Raw genomic sequence first — 19,938 nt, forward strand, 5'->3', positions numbered from 1 at the left:
TACATGTCGAAAAATATCTGACTCGTACGGAACACAAAAATCGTTAAATTATACATCTTCAGCTATAGAAAACTGATGTTTCGTAAGTAAAGATGAGAATATTTTTGTGAAATTTTAACTGACTGGCGACTTGCATGATTTATTAACAGGATAATGCTGTAAAATAAAACAGATCAACAGATCATAGGTTTACACTTCGTTTCACCACGTCTAAGCAGCAACCAGCATAAATACAAGTAAAACGATCGTCAAAGATCGACACAGAAACATCACAGTGTGCACAATGTAATCTATTGTTTCTCAGAGAACCAGATAATGGAGCTGCTTATTTATCAAGCTGGTTACATTATCTTTGCAATAGGTACAAGACGCCAGTGTTTACATTATATGGCATAGAGACCAACTTCACGTTGTGCATGTCAAGACGCCAACATACACTATCGTAATTTAAGAGACATAGAAGTTCTACATAATGTGGTCGTTAAGTACTTTATACATTGTTCGTAACTAAAATGAATAGTTATAAACATAGTTAAGCATTACAACCACCTCACACAAGAGCATCTTTGATACACGGTCCATAATATTAAAAAAATGTTTATAAGCATCGTTAAAAGTCAAAACTCCCTTTGCACAAAAGCTTTAAAGATTCTCATAAACGACCAAGCATTCAAGAAGACGATAGGGGGAAAAGTGGGTAAAGGAGGGGCATAGCAGGTGATGGTAAAGTGCAGATCGAAGTTAACAGAAATAAATCACAAGTAAGGGACACAGAGGAGAGGGTTGTGGGTGTTGTGGGAATAGGAAGGGGGGGGGGGTAAGGTGGGTAGCCTGATTAAGCAGATGGAGAAAAGGGGGAAAGGAGAAGGAGGAAAGTAATGTACACACCTATATATACAATCTATACTGAAACATTACTTAAGTATGTGTTTAAGATAAAAGATAAGCCTCTTAATTGTACGAGAGTTAACAAATGTTGTAAGTGTACTACAAATTGAGAATGTATGGGAGAATCCTTCATTTATAAATATATTGCTGTAGTACGAAACACCAATTATTCCATTATTTTAAAATAGTATATTATAAAGCACAATCTTTACTCTTTGAATAAAGGTTCGTACAGAAGTAATTGCTCTGTTACTTTAGAAAACTAGGATAAAAAACTGGGAACAGTATTCCAGAGTTAATTATGGAAGACGACAGACATCCAAAAAACTTTTTATATGACCATCTGGAGGCCACGTATGACATTTGTTTCTGAAGCTTGTAAGTAAAACAAACCATGTAAAATAAGAACGTGTGTGTCATACACGTAAGTGAGAAAACAACTCTATACATTAGTTACATTTTAGCCCTACTTTTCTGCTATTTGTACTTTTATTGTGTATTCATTTATTCCAGTTGTAATGTCCTAAGGCTGAAATCAGCATATCATGCAGTCACATGACGGTTATATCTTTCCGTAAGTCTCGTATGACTGTGGCTCAACATAAAGTAAAAATCATCATTGATAGCGCAATGAGTAGTCTGTCGAAACCAGGAAAGCAGCTACAGAAAGTACCTGAGTTAACTTTAATAAACCTTATAGTGGAAAGTAATGTGCTCAGTGACGGTGTCAGCTAATAACATGGCAAAAATGTACGCTCCAGTATCGATATTGAAGCGGCTGGTAAATCGGGTGTAAGAGCCACACGTAACCGTAGTGACTGCGAGTCAGCTGTGTACTGGCCGCTACTGCCCCTGGGCGCCGCTTATGACGGCAAGTCTTAAAGCAAAGCAATTGGTGGTGCGGTGGCGCAGTGTTTGCGTGCGGGGGCGGTGGGCGTGTTTGTCCGCAGCGCGGCGCACAGTAGCGGTGGCGGCGGCGGCGGCGCGGGGCACAGAGCAGGGCCAGAGGCGGCGGTTTGCCGGCCGGTGCTAAGAGGAAGCACTTGGCTGGCCCCGCCTGTTTGCCCATCCCATCAGCGCCCGCGCCGTTTTCACACCTCCACTCCCCCCGGCGGCTAATCAACGCCCGCCGCTTGTTTGGTGAAACAAGTAGCAGACAAATTGTGACGGATCCGCGGCCGAATTCCTGCAGACGACCTTTTAAACCCCAGACCACCTTACCTTCCGGAGGCAGCCTATTTTCCTCCGTCCACTCGTACCAATTCTTCTTTGCAGAAGGTAAAGCGACGACAGCTGCTTAGTGTTAGCGAAAGGCAGGGCAGTAAGATAGAGCACTATCTTGTAGTAGCCACATTACCCTTCCAACAGGAGCGGCAGGGTCACCCGCAGACAAAAAAAAAAGAAAAAAAAATGGTTCAAATGGCTCTGAGCACTATGGGACTTAACTTCTAAGGTCATCACTCCCCTAGAACTTAGAACTACTTAAACCTAACTAATTTAAGGACATCACACACATCCATGCCCGAGGGAGGATTCGAACCTGCGGCCGTAGCGGTCGCGCGGTTCCAGACTGTAGCGCCTAGAACCGCTCGGCCACCCTGGCAAGCTCACTCGCAGACAGTGCAGATATGCCTCGCCTGTTACAAGTTTCGTTGATCATTTGAACGATTCTTTTATTGAAATTTTGTGGAACGAGTTACTGCGCAGAATATGTATACATGATTAGGGTTAATAATAATAAACAAATGTCCAGCTCATGCAACTACACTGAAAACAAGGGATTCGTTTACTTCATCTGTGCAGTAGAAGGGTTTTTCAGGAGAAATGACTTTCAGTTAGATTTTATGTTATTGAGCAAATAATCAAAAACTTTTGTTGCTGAAATGCGATAGGGAGCTGGGCCATAACTTTATTAACAGGTTTAATAAAAAATAAAATAATTTACTTACACACAAAATAGAACCAAAAGCCCTCAGCAACTACCACCAGAATTTGCTAATGAGTTTTTCTTTTGGAAGCAAGACAAATGGTGGTGGAAATTACAAAACCTCTAAAACAGCATTTAAAAAGAAGTTAGGAAATGAATCTTAAGAAAAAATTATTGAAATCTTGACATTAAATTCAAGCCTTAACACAGATGTTTAATAAGATCAACAATGTAGCGTTTAACAATACAATCCAAATTTAAGCTTTAGGAACTCACAGAAATGATTAACAGGCAGTTAACATCCGACATCCACTGACAAGTAAAACAGATTGCGTATAGTTAGGAAAAACAACAAATCCAAGTAAATAGGCTGACGACAATTTTACTTAAAATACAATCACCTGATTGTGCAGACAAGGTGCGCGTGAATGACCAAAACGACTTCTTTCTTTCGTTTATGAACGACACAGCTTGCTTGGCCACCAGAGTTTTTCGGCTCTGATTTAGTACAGTGAACGCAGAAAGCAACCACTTTAGGATTAGCCATTTCTTTTACTCAAGATTCGATAAACGGAACTCGCAAAGCAAAGCCACTTGTGTATTCAAGATATTCTGTAACATACAAATTACTAGTTAACAATTTTATAAAAAAAAATTACTGTACTAAAAGACACTGGAGAAGACGGTTCCACACAGTAAAATGAGATCACTTCGAAGTAAGCAAAAACTACTTTACAAATGACGATGGATAACCAGGATGACAAGTAAGAGAATAGCCTTTCCACACACAAACTATAAAGGTTGTGACTGTAACTGAATGCTCACCATAATTCACAGGAAGTAGGAACATAAGTCGACAACCGCCCGACCAATGGCTGCAATCGGCTGCACGTATGCACCAATCGCCCTCGCGTTCAGTCCTGCGAAACTGGCCGACATAAAACCATCTCGGCACCTCTGTGGACACAGGCTTCTTCCGAATGATGTAAATCCAGTACAAGAAGATACCAAAGCAAACCCCAGATATAACTTCTACATCGGGCAGTCTCCAATGATCCGGCCGACACAAGACATAACGTAACGCGCTCTGAGTAACGTTCAAAATGCTGCAGCGAGCGAACACGACGTCGCGACGCTTGCTACCCGCCGTCGCCACGCAGACTGCTAGACACCAGGTCATTGAGAGAAAACCACCCGCGACGGTCGCGGACGCGATTAAATAGACCTATTTGTCATTGCACTTCCCTCTGGCGGAGTAAAATCGCTCTGACTCTACCACCGCCAGTGATGCTACCAACCAGAGGGATCTATCGATACTGCACTGCCCCACGATGTACCCGCAGGGCACAGTTGCTACGCATTAAACTCCTTTCTGGGCCACTCATCGCTTTAATAATGAGTAATAATGGTCATTGTTCCCTCTAGTGTTGTAGGTATGGACCTCACTGTTCTTCTCAAATTGTGATGGGTTATTTATGAAGAACTTCATTAGCGAATATACGCATTTAAGGTACGTAACTCCTTGAAGACGTACATCCATGACATCTGTGGGTGAACACCACATATTCTTCTTACTGCTGGCTTCTGTGTAATCATGTGTTTCCTTCCAAGTTATGAGTTATCCCAGAAAATTATCTAATAGGATATTTTTGAGTGGAAATGTGCCAGATACGTTAGGAAATTGGCACGTTTGTTTCCAAGATGAGCAATTTTACGAAGAGCAAGAGTGGTTGAAAAAAAAATGGCTCTGAGCACTATGGGACTTAACATCTATGGTCATCAGTCCCCTAGAACTTAGAACTACTCAAACCTAACTAACCTAAGGACATCACACAACACCCAGTCATCACGAGGCAGAGAAAATCTCTGACCCCGTCGGGAATCGAACCCGGGAACCCGGGCGAGGAAGTGAGAACGCTACCGCACGACCACGAGCTTCGGACCAAAAGTGGTTGAACTTAATTGTTTGAGAAGCTCAGTAATATGGTTCTTCCAGTTCCAAATTTCATCAATATTCCTACCCAAGAATTTGGAGCGCTCTTCCATTTCCTGACTCTTGCTCATGTGCTACATAAATTGTTGAGCAGTCCATTTTCTGAGAGCCACTTAATAATTCTTTGGGAAAATATCGTTTACCATCTCTTCTGTTGCTTTCTCTCTAATGAGCTTTATCGTAATACTAGTAACACCTGCATGAAGTACCAATTCTGCTTGTTGAATGTTAAGTGGAAGAGCATTCACATATAATAACTAATAGGAGTGGACCCAAAATTGAACCCTGTGGGACTATCTTCGTAATTTCTCCCTGGTCACTAGAATTGTCTACCCTTCCGACATTATCTGAGTTATTCAACAAGGCGTTTTGTTTGTTAAGTACGATTCAAACCAAGTGTGTGTCAAGCCATCAGTTCCATAAAACTTGAGTTTTTCTGAGAGAGTAACATGATCTATACAATCACAAAAAATACCAACTGGGGATATTTTATTATTTGAGGCTTGTACTATTTCATGAATGTGTGTGTGATGTGCTTAGGTTAGTTAGGTTTAAGTAGTTCTAAGTTCTAGGGGACTGATGACCTCAGATGTTAAGTCCCATAGTGCTCAGAGCCATTTGAACCATGAATGTGTGTATAAACAGTATTCTCAGTCGAGCAACTCTTTTGGAATCCAAATTGTGAAATGCTAAGTATATTGTTTTCCACTTAAGTGTAAGAGTACTCTTAAATGTTTTGTGGTTAGGATGGTTGGTCCCACGAGGCAGTTGTCAATAATCCCCACCCACACATTGATACTGAACAGGTGCTCCCACCACGCCATGAAGATTCTCTTAGCCCATACATGGATGTTGTGATTGTTGACGGTACCGCCTATCGTAAAAGTAGTTTCATCTGTGAATAGGATGGATGACAGAAATCCTAGCACCGTGGTGGCCTGTGCGACGAGCCAGAGGCAAATCATTGCCACGGAAGCAAGTCCTTAGGTAATAAGGTCCGCACGCGCTGTAAGTGGTATGGACAACGGCAGTTGTGAACGATGTTCTTCCACGCGGTCGTCTAGCTCATCCCACTTAAGTCGGCGTACCTCCCATGAAACGCATTTCCCGCCATGTGCCCATATGACAATTTTTGGTTCTTATCTTGTCAGGGATTGTTTCCTGTAGTTCGTCCCCTTGTAGCAAACTCATTCTTTATACACGATGTGGAGAAAAACAACTTGATAATGTCAGAGGCAGGTACAGGAAGCCGAATCGAGTAAAATTTTCCTAATAACCGTAGATCGGAAATGCACAGTCGTGGACAAGGCTACAAAAAGACAGCCATTCAGCGGCGAGCGCGCAGAGGTTTGTCTGGTAAGCGAACGCGCTTCGATGAATCTGGATGCAGAGTTTTGTCTGGCTACTTTGTCGTCAACTTTATAGCAATACTAGAGGCAGGAATTTCGAACAGTTGCTTTATAAAACATGATTTGAGGAAAAGGAATGTTTAAAATATTAATTTCTGTTTCCTTTTTCGTCACTATCTTATTTCATACTTATTGATCAGTTGTACTTGACAGGAAAAAAGAGTTTATCCATGTTCTCTGTATCTCAGGAAAAAATTAAACCATGTGCTTTTATATTTCGTTATTAATAACATTGGACCTTACAGTAGCATATTTCGGCCATCTAAATGCAGTGCTTTTCCGTAGCACAGCTTTTCACAGAACAGTAGCTTCTACATCAACGAGTATAGAAACTTGGCGTTAGTTTTGACTTACGTATAAGACTAGGAAGTTACCAAATAAATAAATAAATAAAATCCGATTTTACGAGGATATATCTTTTACACGCATGCACATACAACCTTGAGATACTTTTTATAACTACAGGTAGGATCACAGTTACCATTTACTTTTCACAAACGTTCAGTGTGTGCCTCGAATCGGCTGCACAACAATCGTGCATATCGTTAGTCAAACTGTTCCCATATTTTTGCAAGTATTTTACTGCATTTTATGTGACTTTACATTTCACTCAAATTTGTTGCAACGAGAGGCTCATAGATAGAATCATTCATAAATCCTTACAAATTACAAAAAAATCGCACAACGTAAAATTAGCTGATTTTAGGGACCAATGGTACATGCAAGATCCATAGCCCAATAACCGATCTGTCACTGAGGCACCTCACTGTCAAGAAATGCGCTTGCATGGAAGTGCCAGTGTTGTGATGTCTCCTTCTATTGAAAAATAAAATCATTGGCACATTCTCGAAATCGTGTAAGAAGTGCCAGTGTTGTGATGTCTCCTTCTATTGAATAATAAAATCATTGGCACATTCTCGAAATTGCGTAAGAAGCCAGCCGTCCAACATACACAGAAACACAGTTCCTGCAACTTTATTTCCCGCAAAAAAGGAACGGAGTGCCAGTTTTTCCTTGAGAAACGGCGCAATACACATGAAGCTTCGGAGAGCCTCTATCGTAATCGACTATTGTATGTGCGTACAGCGCTCTTCATAGTCTTCCGGTGAGACGATTCACTTTTCCACTTAAATGGAATGTAGTCTCATCACTGGACGCTATAGGTGAAAGGAAATGGTTATCTACCATCAACACACCCAGAAAGAATTCACAAAACTATACACATTATTGTCTGTCACCATCATGAAGGACTTCCTGCATGGTCTGAAACAGAAACGTCACCACAAAACGCGCCAGTTAGACAAATTCCTGGAGGGAAGGCGATGTTCTTTTCGAGGAACGCCACTGAGAAAATTTAGTGAACCGGCATCTGAAGCTGACTGCGGAACAATTCTGATGCCGCCGACGTACATTTCGCGTAAGGATCACGAAGATCAAATACCAGAAATTAGTGCTCATACAGAGGCTCATAGACAGCCGTTTCTCCCTTGCTCTATTTGCTAGCGGAACATGAAAGGAAATGACTAGTAGTAGTAGAACAGGGCACTGTGCGGTGGCTTGCGCAATATGTATGTAGATGTAGATGCATATCGACCTACACCTCCGTATACCACACTGTCTACAATCTTATATCCTATTTATCATGTAATGCTCGCAATATTACTTGGATTTCCGCAACAGGGAGAACGAGACAACAAGTAATTGAGATCAGTGTTGTTATCACCGTGCACGCTTAGGCAAGTAATGCTTACACTATGTGATCAAAAGTATCCGAACACCTGCCTGAAAATGACTTCATGGTGCCTTCCATCGGTAACGCTGGAATTCAGTATGGTGTTGGCCCATCCTTAGCCCCGATTGCAGATTCCATTCTCGCAGGTATACGTTCAATAAGGTGCTGGAAGGTTTTTTGGAGAATGGCAGCCCATTCTTCACGGTTTGCTGCACTGAGAAGAGGTATCGACGTTGGGCGGTGAGGCCTGGCTCGAAGTCGGCGTTCCAAAACATCCCAAAAGTGTTCTTTAGGATTCAGGTCAAGACTCTGTGCAGGCCAGTCCGTTACAGGGATGTTATTATCGTGTAACCACTCCGCCACAGGCCGTGCTTTATGAGCAGGTGCTCGATCGTGTTGAAAGATGCAAGCACCATCCCCGAATTGCTCTTCGACAGTGGGAAGCAAGAGGGAGCTGTGATAGGTCCACGCAAAACAACAAGTGGTTCAAGCCCGCTCCATGAAAAACACAACCACACTATAACACCACCGCCTCCGAATTTTATTGTTGGCACTACGCACGCTGGCAGATGACGTTCACCGGGCATTCGCCATACCCACACCCAGCCATCGGATCGCCACATTGTGTACCGCGATTCGTCACTCCACACAACGTTTTTTCTCTGTTCAATCGTCCAATGTTTACGCTCCTTACACCAAACGAGGTGTCGTTTGGTATTTACCGCCACTCGACCATGAAATCCAAGTTTTCTCACCTCCCGCCTAACTGTCATGGTACTTGCAGTGGATCCTGATGCAGTTTGGAAGTCCTGTGGGTTGGTCTGGACAGATGCCTGCCTATTACACATTACGACCCTCTCCAACTGTCGGCGGTATTTGTCAGTCAACAGACGAGGTCAGCCTGTACGCTTTTGTGCTGTATGTGCCCCTTCACGTTTCCATTTCACTATCACATCGGAAACAGTGGACCTAGGGATGTTTAGGTGTATGGAAACCTCGCGTACAGCCGTATGACACAAGTGACACGCAGCCACCTGACCACGTTCGAAGTCCGTGAGTTCGGCGGAGCGCCCCATTCTGCTCTCTCACGATGTCTAATGACTACCGAAGTCGCTGATATGGTGTACCTTGCAGTAGGTGGCAGCACAATGCACCTAACTTGAAAAACGTATGTTTTTGGGGGTGTCCGGATAATTTGTATCACATAGTGTACATGCTGTCTGAAAGAACAGACAGACACTGTTGACGTTCCACAGCCGAAACACTTAGAGATTACGATTTTGCAGTGCCTGTATTGTTAAGAAGAACGATGGAATATTCCTCGGACATGCATATATGTCCAAAGGAACACTGCATCGTTCTTCTTAACAATACAGGCACTGCAATGTCGTATTTATCCGCAGATGCCAGACAGTGACTATTAATTAAAACGTCCTTTGCTTTACAGGAATTACATAACGGGTGTACGACTTCAGGTTGTGACACAAGAACGACGACGTATGGAACTTTGGTCTCGCAATGGGTTGGCTAGGATAGCCAAAGCAGTTAAGGCAACCGCTGGCGTAAAGCTGGAAATTCGGGTTCGAGTCCCGATCCAGCAGAAATTTTCCATGTAATAATTCCCTTGTACACCTGATGGATATTCGTAACTGCAACTGCGAATACATTTTATGTACATCGAATCTAATTCGCTGGCTGCTAATTCCTTGACATCAGATGTACTGGGTATAAATCTACTACCCAATAGTGACATATGAAGTGCTGGGCCGGGACTCAAACCCGGGTTCTACTGCCGCCTAAAATTGGGTAGTAGATTTATACCCAATATGTCGGATGTCAAGAAATTCGCAGTCAACGAATTGATTTCAAAGTATTTCGTATAACTGTGGATCGCCAACAGTGTCTCTTCTTTCAGACATGCATGTAAAAATTAGCAATGGCCAGCTCTCTGCTGGCACGACGAATAGTCTTCTGCTTCAAATGTTTTGAGAACTAGGTGGGGCATAACCATACTCTCATCGAAAATCAAGCTGCACGGCAGTAACTGTTGAAACGGAGAGAAACGGAGAAAGAAAATGCCTTTTTGCAGTTTTTCGCCTCTTGGCACGACCGTCGTTCGGTAATGAACGAGTGAGTGAGCGAGCAAGCTAGTTGCGCCAAGGAGACCCTAGCGGTAACCACATGAACCGTAAGCTTACGACGTATGTAATGTTTTAAGGAGATCGATGAAATTTTTAGACTGTATATCTTAAGTTGTAGGCCAGTGTAGAATTTTGTATCCTCATTTTTATTGGCTTAAAATGTTCCTTGCTTGGTCTATTTTTGAGATTCACTCATATAAAGTGTGCCATAAATGTTCGAATATGTTGAAACCGCGATTAACTGTATGGAGGACTGACGCATCCGAACACTCGAATACAGCTTAGGTAATGTTATAATTTTCAATGCGATAGGGTCCGCAGCTGCAATGAATATTTGAATGATTTCTTGAAGGCTTGTGCTTGGTTTCAGATAGTACCACAGAGGGAAATAGCATCTGTTCTCAACAAGAATTCTCATTGTACCATGATCGTTCATGGTAAACAGTCTGATAGAACGTCCTTGTCTCGCGTCCACATAACTTGTCGTATCGCTTGTTTATTTTATTTATGAAGTAAGACGTGAGTGCTCGAAAATGACAAACGTATTTACACGGATAGAAAGGTTTGAAAAGCAGTCCCAGATCTGTAAAAACCCCTTCGATTGGTATTCAAAAACCAGTTAATCGATATAATTTCGTCAAAATGAAAAGTTTAGAAAGTTTAAACGCTTGTTGTTTTCAAAACAGCATTTTTCAAGTTGGCGGCAGCTGTAACTCACGAAATATATATGCAGTTACGTTATACCTGTTTCTAACTTGTGAGTCGGCGCTTTTTATACTTCAGTGCGTAGGACTTCTGTGGTTAATTTCATTTAGATTTTTGGCGCAAGTTCTTACAGAACCTTTTTGCCGGAAAAATTGATTTTTATTTCAAAGTGCCGCCGTTTTCTTAAAAATAGTTTTTTTAATATCCCTACACACTACGCTAGACGATATCATCAGTTTCAGAACCGTTTTTGAAATTTTGTTCCAGGTTGAAAATTGTGGCGTTTAGAGTTGCCATCAACCGCCCTCGCACTCCGCAAAGACCTTCGGTCAGTGTTGTGTAGGCCTAGTATCCACTTGATGGAAGTTAGTTTTTTACTTAAAAACTACATAATACAATCATAAGGATGGACAATAGAGGTCTAAAGTCTATTTTGTTATTTCTTTGTTATTTTACTGAAAAATCCGTTCCAAAATCGATCGTCATCCATGGCTATCCCCTTAAATTACAGTGATCGTCAGGACTACACGTTGCCTTTTTACCTCTACTGCTGAATATGGTGGCGAGAAAGAGTCGTCACCCTTTCCGTATTGTCATGTCTTACGTACGAAAGACTTATCTTGGTCGCTTATTCCATTCACTTACTGTTCTCTTCACGCCTCGATTTCCTTTCGTTCTCGTCCCGATCGCGCGGCCCTGACATTGTAATAAATCAGACCGATAACATCTGCCTTCCCAACGGCTGCCTCCTATCGTGATGAACGAACTACGATGGCGCGAGATGACCGGCGAATAACAATAAAACACGCCGTGGAGCGATCTGTAATTATAGCGCCCGCGTTCGTAAGAGAAAGGGAACCCCAGAGAATAACAGAGGAAAGTTACACCACACTACGGCTTCGCTTAATGTGTGTAATCCCTGCGCCGCTACTACGTCATACAGCTGCCTGCCAGTGATACCAATCGCGACAGTCACTGTAATCTCTCTGACCAATGACTCTCAAGAGCCTTTAGTTCTTTTCGGACCCCTCCGGCCAACCTGAGTGCTTATGTATATGCATGGTTCTCGGATTAAGTACTACAACGATGGTGCAACCGGCATTTATGTTTAGCTGGCTATTCGGAAAAAAAATAATGTATCGCTTCCCAGGGCTAAACTATCTGTCACCGATCTATAACTTTCGAAATAGGGGCCGATTTATGATCCGTTGCTCGGTAAGCTGGCGCACCCGGCGAAGCCTGACTCGAGCCAAAAATCAAACGGCCTGGCTCCTTTACTGCGACTGGTTCTGCCGGAACAGTGACCAGTAGGAGGTTTTTATAGGAAGTATTTACGTCCGTCTGATTTAGTACAGCTATTTAACTTCCCAAGTACGCAATGATGCCATCGTTTCTTGACAAATTGAAACGCGAGGTCTTACGTTTAGAGTGTGTGTCATTTCTTTCCCCCCTAATTTGCTGACTTTAAGTCAGCCGATAAACAGAGTGTGGCAGAAAATTGCGACCTGCTTTGCGTATTGGAAATATTAGCATATAAACCGATCTTGCAGTTAATTCCTAGTCCAATCACAATTCGACGTATCAAGGAGTCAGAAATTCGTTTTAGAGGCGCAGACAGACGCGATGAAAGTGGGTTCGTAACCAGTCAAAAGGAACCAAAAGACGTATATCCAACAACTAAGACTACATTACGACAAACGAAGTGGCAATACTCATCATATGATTGCAAAGTATATATCTTCTTTTCTTTCATTCTTCCAAATGCCTACGTTATGCAATTTAATGCGTCTATTCAGATCTAAGACCAGATCTAAGGATTCTAGTGTGCCGGCCACTGTGGCCGGGCGGTTCTAGGCTCTACAGTCTGGAACCACGCGACCGCTACGGTCGCAGGTTCGAATCCTGCCTCGGGCATGGATGTGTGTGATGACCTTAGGTTAGTTAGGTTTAAGTAGTTCTAAGTTTTAGGGGACTGATGATCTCAGAAGTTGAGTCCCATAGAGCTCAGAGGCATTTGAACCATTTTTTTAAAATTATGCCTCAAATCTTCTACAAATCAAAATAATATTACAAATGATAGCTCTTATTTGTGTTACTTGACACTTCGTTAATGAATGTACAACATACAAAACAATTGGATCTATATTTTAAGGAAATGCTGACTCCACTGCCCTCTCATCATTGCGTTACCATCAAAATCTTTTGCCTATCTTAATCGTTTCCCTCATTTATTTTTCGGTATGGGGTATTTTGTTTATAGCTGTAGCCATTCATAGTAATAGGATCAGTATTACTTTCAGCCACAATAAGAAGGAAAAACACACGCACACATCCACACACAAATATATACAGGATAATTCAGCTGCCCCTGCCACTGGGATTAATGCAACCCGCATCTTCTTCAAAAGCCACGCGTGAGATTTATATATTCTCTCACTCAGTACGTGCAAACTATAACTCCAACAGAAAAATGGACAGGAGATTTTTGTAGGAAATTTCGTTTGAGGCCGCAGTTTTAGAGTTATTCGAGAAAAACGTGTATAAAGGTTACTTTGGACGTTTTTATTGAATAATTCGAAAACTACAGCCTTTAGTGAAAACGTATTCCAGTACAAAATTTAACTACATTGAATTTGCTACAAAAGATCCTGTTCACCTGCTCATCTTTTCTGTAGCATGGTAGTTCGAGGATAAAAAGCGAGAGAATATGAAAATCTTGCGCCTTGCGCATCGTATTTCCAGGCGTTGCAGGTTGGATAAAAGCAGGTTCAATCACCCTACACACACACACACACACACACAGATATATATTTATATGTATAATTTCTAATAAACCTCTGGTAGTGAGTGATGATGTTTTCTAATCCCCCAAATGCCGCCGTAGTTGCCTGGGAGGCATACACACACATATATATATATATATATATATATATATATATATATATATATATGCCTGGGAGGCATACACACACACACACACACACACATATATATATATATATATATATATATATATATATATATATATATATATATAGAAGAAATCGCTGGTACTTGACCGAAAAATTAAGGAGCGGTGTCGTTTAAGTTGCTGACCACCAGACTTTACACCGGTAGGCGAGGTTAAAACCCTAACCTTTCTGCTGTGTCTCGTGAAAAGAAGGAATGTGAGACTGTTGTTGGCAATCCCCGTGGCACTATTCCAGAGGAGGAGGCAAGCTCTCCCACTCTCTTACTTCATTTCATTCCATATTCATCCATAAAACACTACACTACACAAATAATCAACATAGTCATCCACGCAAAAAAAATACGCTTTAGTCACTCAAAACAGGTCGGCGAAGACAACAACAAACAACCTGCTATGCAACGTTGCCTTGGTCTCTTATAACGAAACTCACATCGTTACCCTAAGTATGAGACTGGCTTCAACTCTTTGAAAAACAGAAAATTTCCGATAAACCACTGGTAGTGAGTGGTATTGTTTTCTAATCCCTCAAATGCCGCCGTAGTTGCCTAGGAGGCATACACACACACACACACACACACACACACACACACACACACACACACACACACACACACGCACACATATATATATATATCAAAACATCGCACTGTGCTCTAGTAAAAATGTCCAAATGTGTGTGAAATCTTATGGGATTTAACAGCTAAGGTCATCGGTCCCTAAGCTTACACACTACTTAACCTAAATTATTCTAAGGACAAACACACACACACACACACACACACACACACACACACACACACACACACACACACACATATCCCCGAGGGAGGACTCGAACCTCAGCCGGGATCAGCCGCACAGTCCATGACTGCAGCGCGAAGACCGCTCGGCTAATCCCGCGCGGCTGTGCTCAAGTATTCCACAGAGACAGCAGTCGCCTCGCACCTTAGTGAGGGAACATTAGTCATTGCATATAGTTGTGATATGGACACGGACAAGATTCAAGAATTAGTACATGTTATCTGATACCTGTTAACCATAGAACTTCAGACTGGTCATCACTGAAGTTAAGTACTCAATTGGTTCCTGTAATAAAGTGTACTTTAATCACGTGTGGATTTTTGGTTGTAGTGAGTCCGCAGCTCGTGGTCGTGCGGTAGCGTTCTCGCTTCCCACGCCCCGGTTCCTGTGTTCGATTCCCGGCGGGGGCAGGGATTTTCTCTGCCTCGTGATGACTGGGTGTTGTGTGATGTCCTTAGGTTAGTTAGGTTTAAGTAGTTCTAAGTTCTAGGGGACTGATGACCATAGATGTTAAGTCCCATAGTGCTTAAAGCCATTTGAACCATTTGGTTGTAGTGAGAGGAAACCGGACAGCCACCTATCATAGCACCCTCTGCTCATCCAGCCAGGAACCACAAAACTTTACAAGAGGGCACAAACTGTACCACTTATGTAACAAGAGGAATTTCAGGAATATATTCTCATTTTCAAGTGTTGTCCATATATATGTTGTTCTCTGGCTTCTGTAATGCAGTCTTCATTCGAAGATGGTTTGCGTCTGTGTGATTTTCTGTGTAATGAAGGAGGCACAGTAGCTTAAAATTATTTTAAAAAAACTGCAGTGCAATAGCAGGAAAACAACAAACACGCGGACATCACATGTGAACTGCTACAGATCTTGAAAATTGGAATGAAAGTTCCTGAAACTCCTGATGCTCTGAATGAAAAACCGAATCAGCTAAACGAAGCTATTTTATATTTCTTCTTATTGTTCGATTTCTCAGTTGAAGGTCATAGAAAAACGGAAAAGTAGATATGGAAAACAGATTATGAGTCAGTTTAAAAATCAAGCAAGGCGGTAAGCAGGGGTGCCGGTTATTCCCGTTACTTTTCAACGTATACAAAGACGAAGCGCTGGAGGCATGGTATAAAACATGTTCAGGAATGGGTATGTTAGTTGGGCAGAACAGAACGCATTCATTACTTATTACAGATGACCAAATATTTTTTTTCAAACGCTAGTCAAGATATGGAACACAAACCTGATAAATTTCAGAGGGAATACAGACCAAAAAAGCATATTTCATAGTATTATTGGGAATATAGTTACTTATGGGACAGAAATGTGACCACTTACGAATAAAAGAAGGGATAGATTTTATGAGAAGACACTTGAAGATAAAACATCTTAAAAATGGAAGTGACGCAGTTCATAACGAGCAGATTGGAGAATAAAAATCTTCGATGGTTTGGGCTTGTTAAAAGAACGAGCAATGACAGGTGGTTCAAAAAAATGTTAATGTGGTCCCAAGAAGAACTAAGAGAGGGTGATCGCCTTTGTCATGGGAATTGTTGGTATTGATCCAGCAATGGATGAGAAAGGGTTAAACCCTTTGGATTGGAGTAGCCGAGACTAATGAAAGGAGAAAACGACTAATCTCTAATGGGAAAATTCAATGAAGAGGAGAAAGGAGAAGAGGAAGTAGAAGAATTAAAACGTGCTCCAGTGCTGCTGAGAGAATAAAGGATGGTGAAGGTAGGGTCTTAACTTAATGTCTATGTGCACGCTTACAAACAATGAAAATAATTACATCAAGAGAGGATCGAACACAAGACGCTACGGTCAGAGGCGACAGAACAGACGCCACAATGCAATTCGATTACGAGTCCTGCAAGCAGTAACAAATAACAAAAATGTTTTACTGTCCTCACCTCATCCTTCCCCAAATATAACTTGCCATCACCTCTACTTTTAATGTGCTACGCATTCCTAGTATTTTGTAATAAACAAAAACGATATGGATCACTTCTTTTATTACCGACTACCGGTTTCAACCTGCGCTACAGGTCATCTACAGGACCAGCAGCGCCCTAGCATTTTAATAAACATAACAATAAAATACCTAAAACTGCCTTAATATAGTTACGTTTTGTTTACATCTGAGTTTACATATAGTACATTGTTTTAGCATAACTTCCAAGAAATTACATTTCAGAAAAATATTCAAAACTCCTATTTGCCTGTCTTATTGCAGCTGCCATGATAAAACAACGAAGGCCGCGCATAATATTGCACAGAGAGGAAGCAAGAGGTGACGATAGTGCAACTTCACTGTCTGGTTCCCAATTTTGCACATAGCATCTCTGTTTATTGTACTATACAGGTGACCACTGATGCTGCTACAACATCTACAGGAACGCACTCATGCCATTCTATGTACTCTCTGGAGGTCGACTTCACATTGTATCGACTACACATTGCACAACAGTGTCTCATCTCGAACAGCAGTTTTCCGAAATATATGAGAAGAAAGCATAACAACAGGCTCCGCGTAGTTCCTCGGCAACTAAAATGTACCTTTCCTGGCTACTGAGATATTTCAGTGAAAAGTTTCTCAATAAGCGGCGATATAAAATATTGCGAATGATATAATACTTAGCGTAAGTTAATATCGCGACAAGAAAGAACGTTCCAATGACGACGGGAAGATCTCCTTTCCGTGGAAGCATCATGAAAAGCAATTGATAATTCTAATAAATGAAAATATTCGTCATTCAAATATACCACCGACAGTAAAAACGATGTGGAAGCTCATCAAATCAGTGAATATTATATGGGTGACAGTGTTCGACGGTGTGTGACCGATCAACTGAGAACAAATCTTACATAGAAAATTAAGTACAACAAAATAAAACGGTCGAAAAATTAATCTCAGGAGTTCTGTCTTCGATTAACGAAGACATAACGATAGAACACAATCCGCTTCCAACTTAAAAAATACAATGAAAATTATGTTTATGATAAAGGAAACCTGGAAGGTGAATGATTTTTAAATAACCATACACGATCAAGTATAACAGATATGTCAGTTATAGCCAGCAAACATGTCAATTTTTGCTAGCAAACTGATAATGCTTATCACTTACATCTGATCTATCCGAGCTCACACAAAGAAAGGATACAGAAACGTCGTTTACACGACAAATGAACTCTGTTGTAAACAGCATAGAGTAATGATTTTGCGAAATTCAGAAGCTCGACAGTTATTTACTTTGATTACGAAGATAAAAATTGACTCTGGTTTTCTTTATAATTTTCCCACACAGAATGGATTATACAGTGCTTAAAAAATGTAATGTTCCACCACTCAAACATCTTATTGAACATCACATATCCTTGTTTAAACCAAGGGTTTCTCCTAACTCATTTCAAAAAATCCGTCTTAACTGCCTCTGCCTGAAACTCTAACTGTGAAGAAAATGTACGACGTTTTCATGGACGAGTATCAAACTAATGTACTCTACCAATTCCACTGTGAAGTGTCCAGTACTTTCTATATATCATTTGGATGTCCTCAGCCTAACACACGTTCTACCTATGACGCCATGGAGAAGCAAATAAATGCTGTTAGTGTTAGTGACAAACCCGGATTGAGTGTGCAAAAGCGGGTTCACTGAAGAAAATCGGAAGCCTTTTATGAACTACAAACGCTTCAAGCAGTATCCTCGACATGGATCAGTGACAGTTCTTATGTGCAAAACCCGCCTATACCCTAGCTTACAACTCATGCAATGCTCTCTGTGAGTGAGCTGTCGTATTATGTTTTTGGTGTTCACGATTTTTTCAGTGATGACGCCGTAATATTCATTTCTCGTGAAGAAGCTGAAAAGAGGGCGCAGGACAAAGTGACCACCTGAAAAATAGGCTCCAGTTTGAAAGGTATTTAGTTTCGATTTCAGATCGAAGTGAAGGTCACATTAAAAATTTTCTCATGACGTACTTTTCCTATTTGTTGGTGCACAATCTGAAAATGTTCAACAGAATACCTTACGACTTTCCAGTGAGAGGTCATTCTCCTTAGTCCAACGATCAGGACTCATCCTTAATTTTATGTAAGAAACAAAGTCAAGTCATTGAAGTTGCTAATGACTGGGACACAGTACTTACTTCTTCTCGACAACATCCTACATCTTTCAGTACCTGCTAGTCAGAAAACTCATTGACGTTCATCATGAAAGAGCTTTTGATCGCTACTTCAAACCTTTTACAAAGGAAATAGTTAACATGAAAGGATTAAGAATGTGTGAAATAAATGCAACCAAGAGCTGCATTTATTATGCAAGACAGTTACACGAGACCTTGACGAAAAGTTGCAATTCCAAACAAAGTGAACACTGCACCTGGACTGACTTTCAGTTAGCTTTCGATCGGCATAATCAAGACTATAAAATCAAAAGGTCAAGACATCAAGGCTCTTGTTTCCTGCCTTGATGTGCACGAGAAAAAAACTTGCTAGGTCACTTCTGTGGAGAGTCAGACGATGTATTGAACTTGGATTTGATTGATTCTGACAACAGTGGCAGAGACAAGTAAAAATTTGATTTCTTCAGTTCTATATTTTTAATGTAACTTAATATTTTGTTCCGTAAGTATAGGTAATTTAATGAGACTGAGTTTTTTCATCTTTTTTATTCCAATAACGTTACAATGGAACATTGTACCCTTCAAAGTACCTGTCTTGGGAAGCCAAACAAAGTTGGAAACAGTTCTGCAGGAACTCGGATTCTGAAATAACCTTCAGCTGGTTGGTTACAGTCATTTGAATGCTGTACAGGGCACCAAAGCGACGTCCCTAGAGGTGTGATTTCTATACCGGAAAGATAAAAAAAATCACAAGGATTCAAGTCGGGCGAATAACGAAGCTGAGGAGACACAGGAATGTTTTTACTGGCCAAAACATGGTTTACTGAAATTGTTGTGTGACAAGGTGTATTGATACGGTACCCAATTGCTTTTTATGTTTGGTCTTAGACACATGACCATTTTGTGTAAACTTTCTAGAATCTCTCGGTAAAAGGTTGTTGAGTAACTCTTTGGCCTCGAGACCAAACGCCGCGCGGGATTAGCCGAGCGGTCTTGGGCGCTGCAAGCATAGATTGTGCGGCTGGTCCCGGCGGAGGTTCGAGTCCTCCCTCGGGCATGGGTGTGTGTGTTTGTCCTTAGGATGATTTAGGTTAAGTAGCGTGTAAGCTTAGGGACTGATGACCTTAGCAGTCAAGTCCCCTAAGATTTCACACACATCTGAACATTTTTTTCGACACCAAACAAATTTTTTGAACGATTCTTTGGCTATCAATATCAGCTTGCATTTGGTCTTTGATTTGCTCGTTC

The 19,938-nt window shown here is 41.3% G+C and overlaps 1 protein-coding gene across 1 annotated transcript in view; it reads left to right on the top strand.

The window, feature by feature from the left end:
- Window positions 1-19,938, top strand: part of LOC126455951 (protein Wnt-11b-2-like) — a 278,412-nt gene that overhangs the window by 183,449 nt on the left and 75,025 nt on the right. The gene's annotated exons all lie outside the window — the stretch shown is intronic.

This window comes from Schistocerca serialis, chromosome 2 (assembly GCF_023864345.2).
Source record: "Schistocerca serialis cubense isolate TAMUIC-IGC-003099 chromosome 2, iqSchSeri2.2, whole genome shotgun sequence".
Classification (NCBI taxonomy): domain Eukaryota; kingdom Metazoa; phylum Arthropoda; class Insecta; order Orthoptera; family Acrididae; genus Schistocerca; species Schistocerca serialis.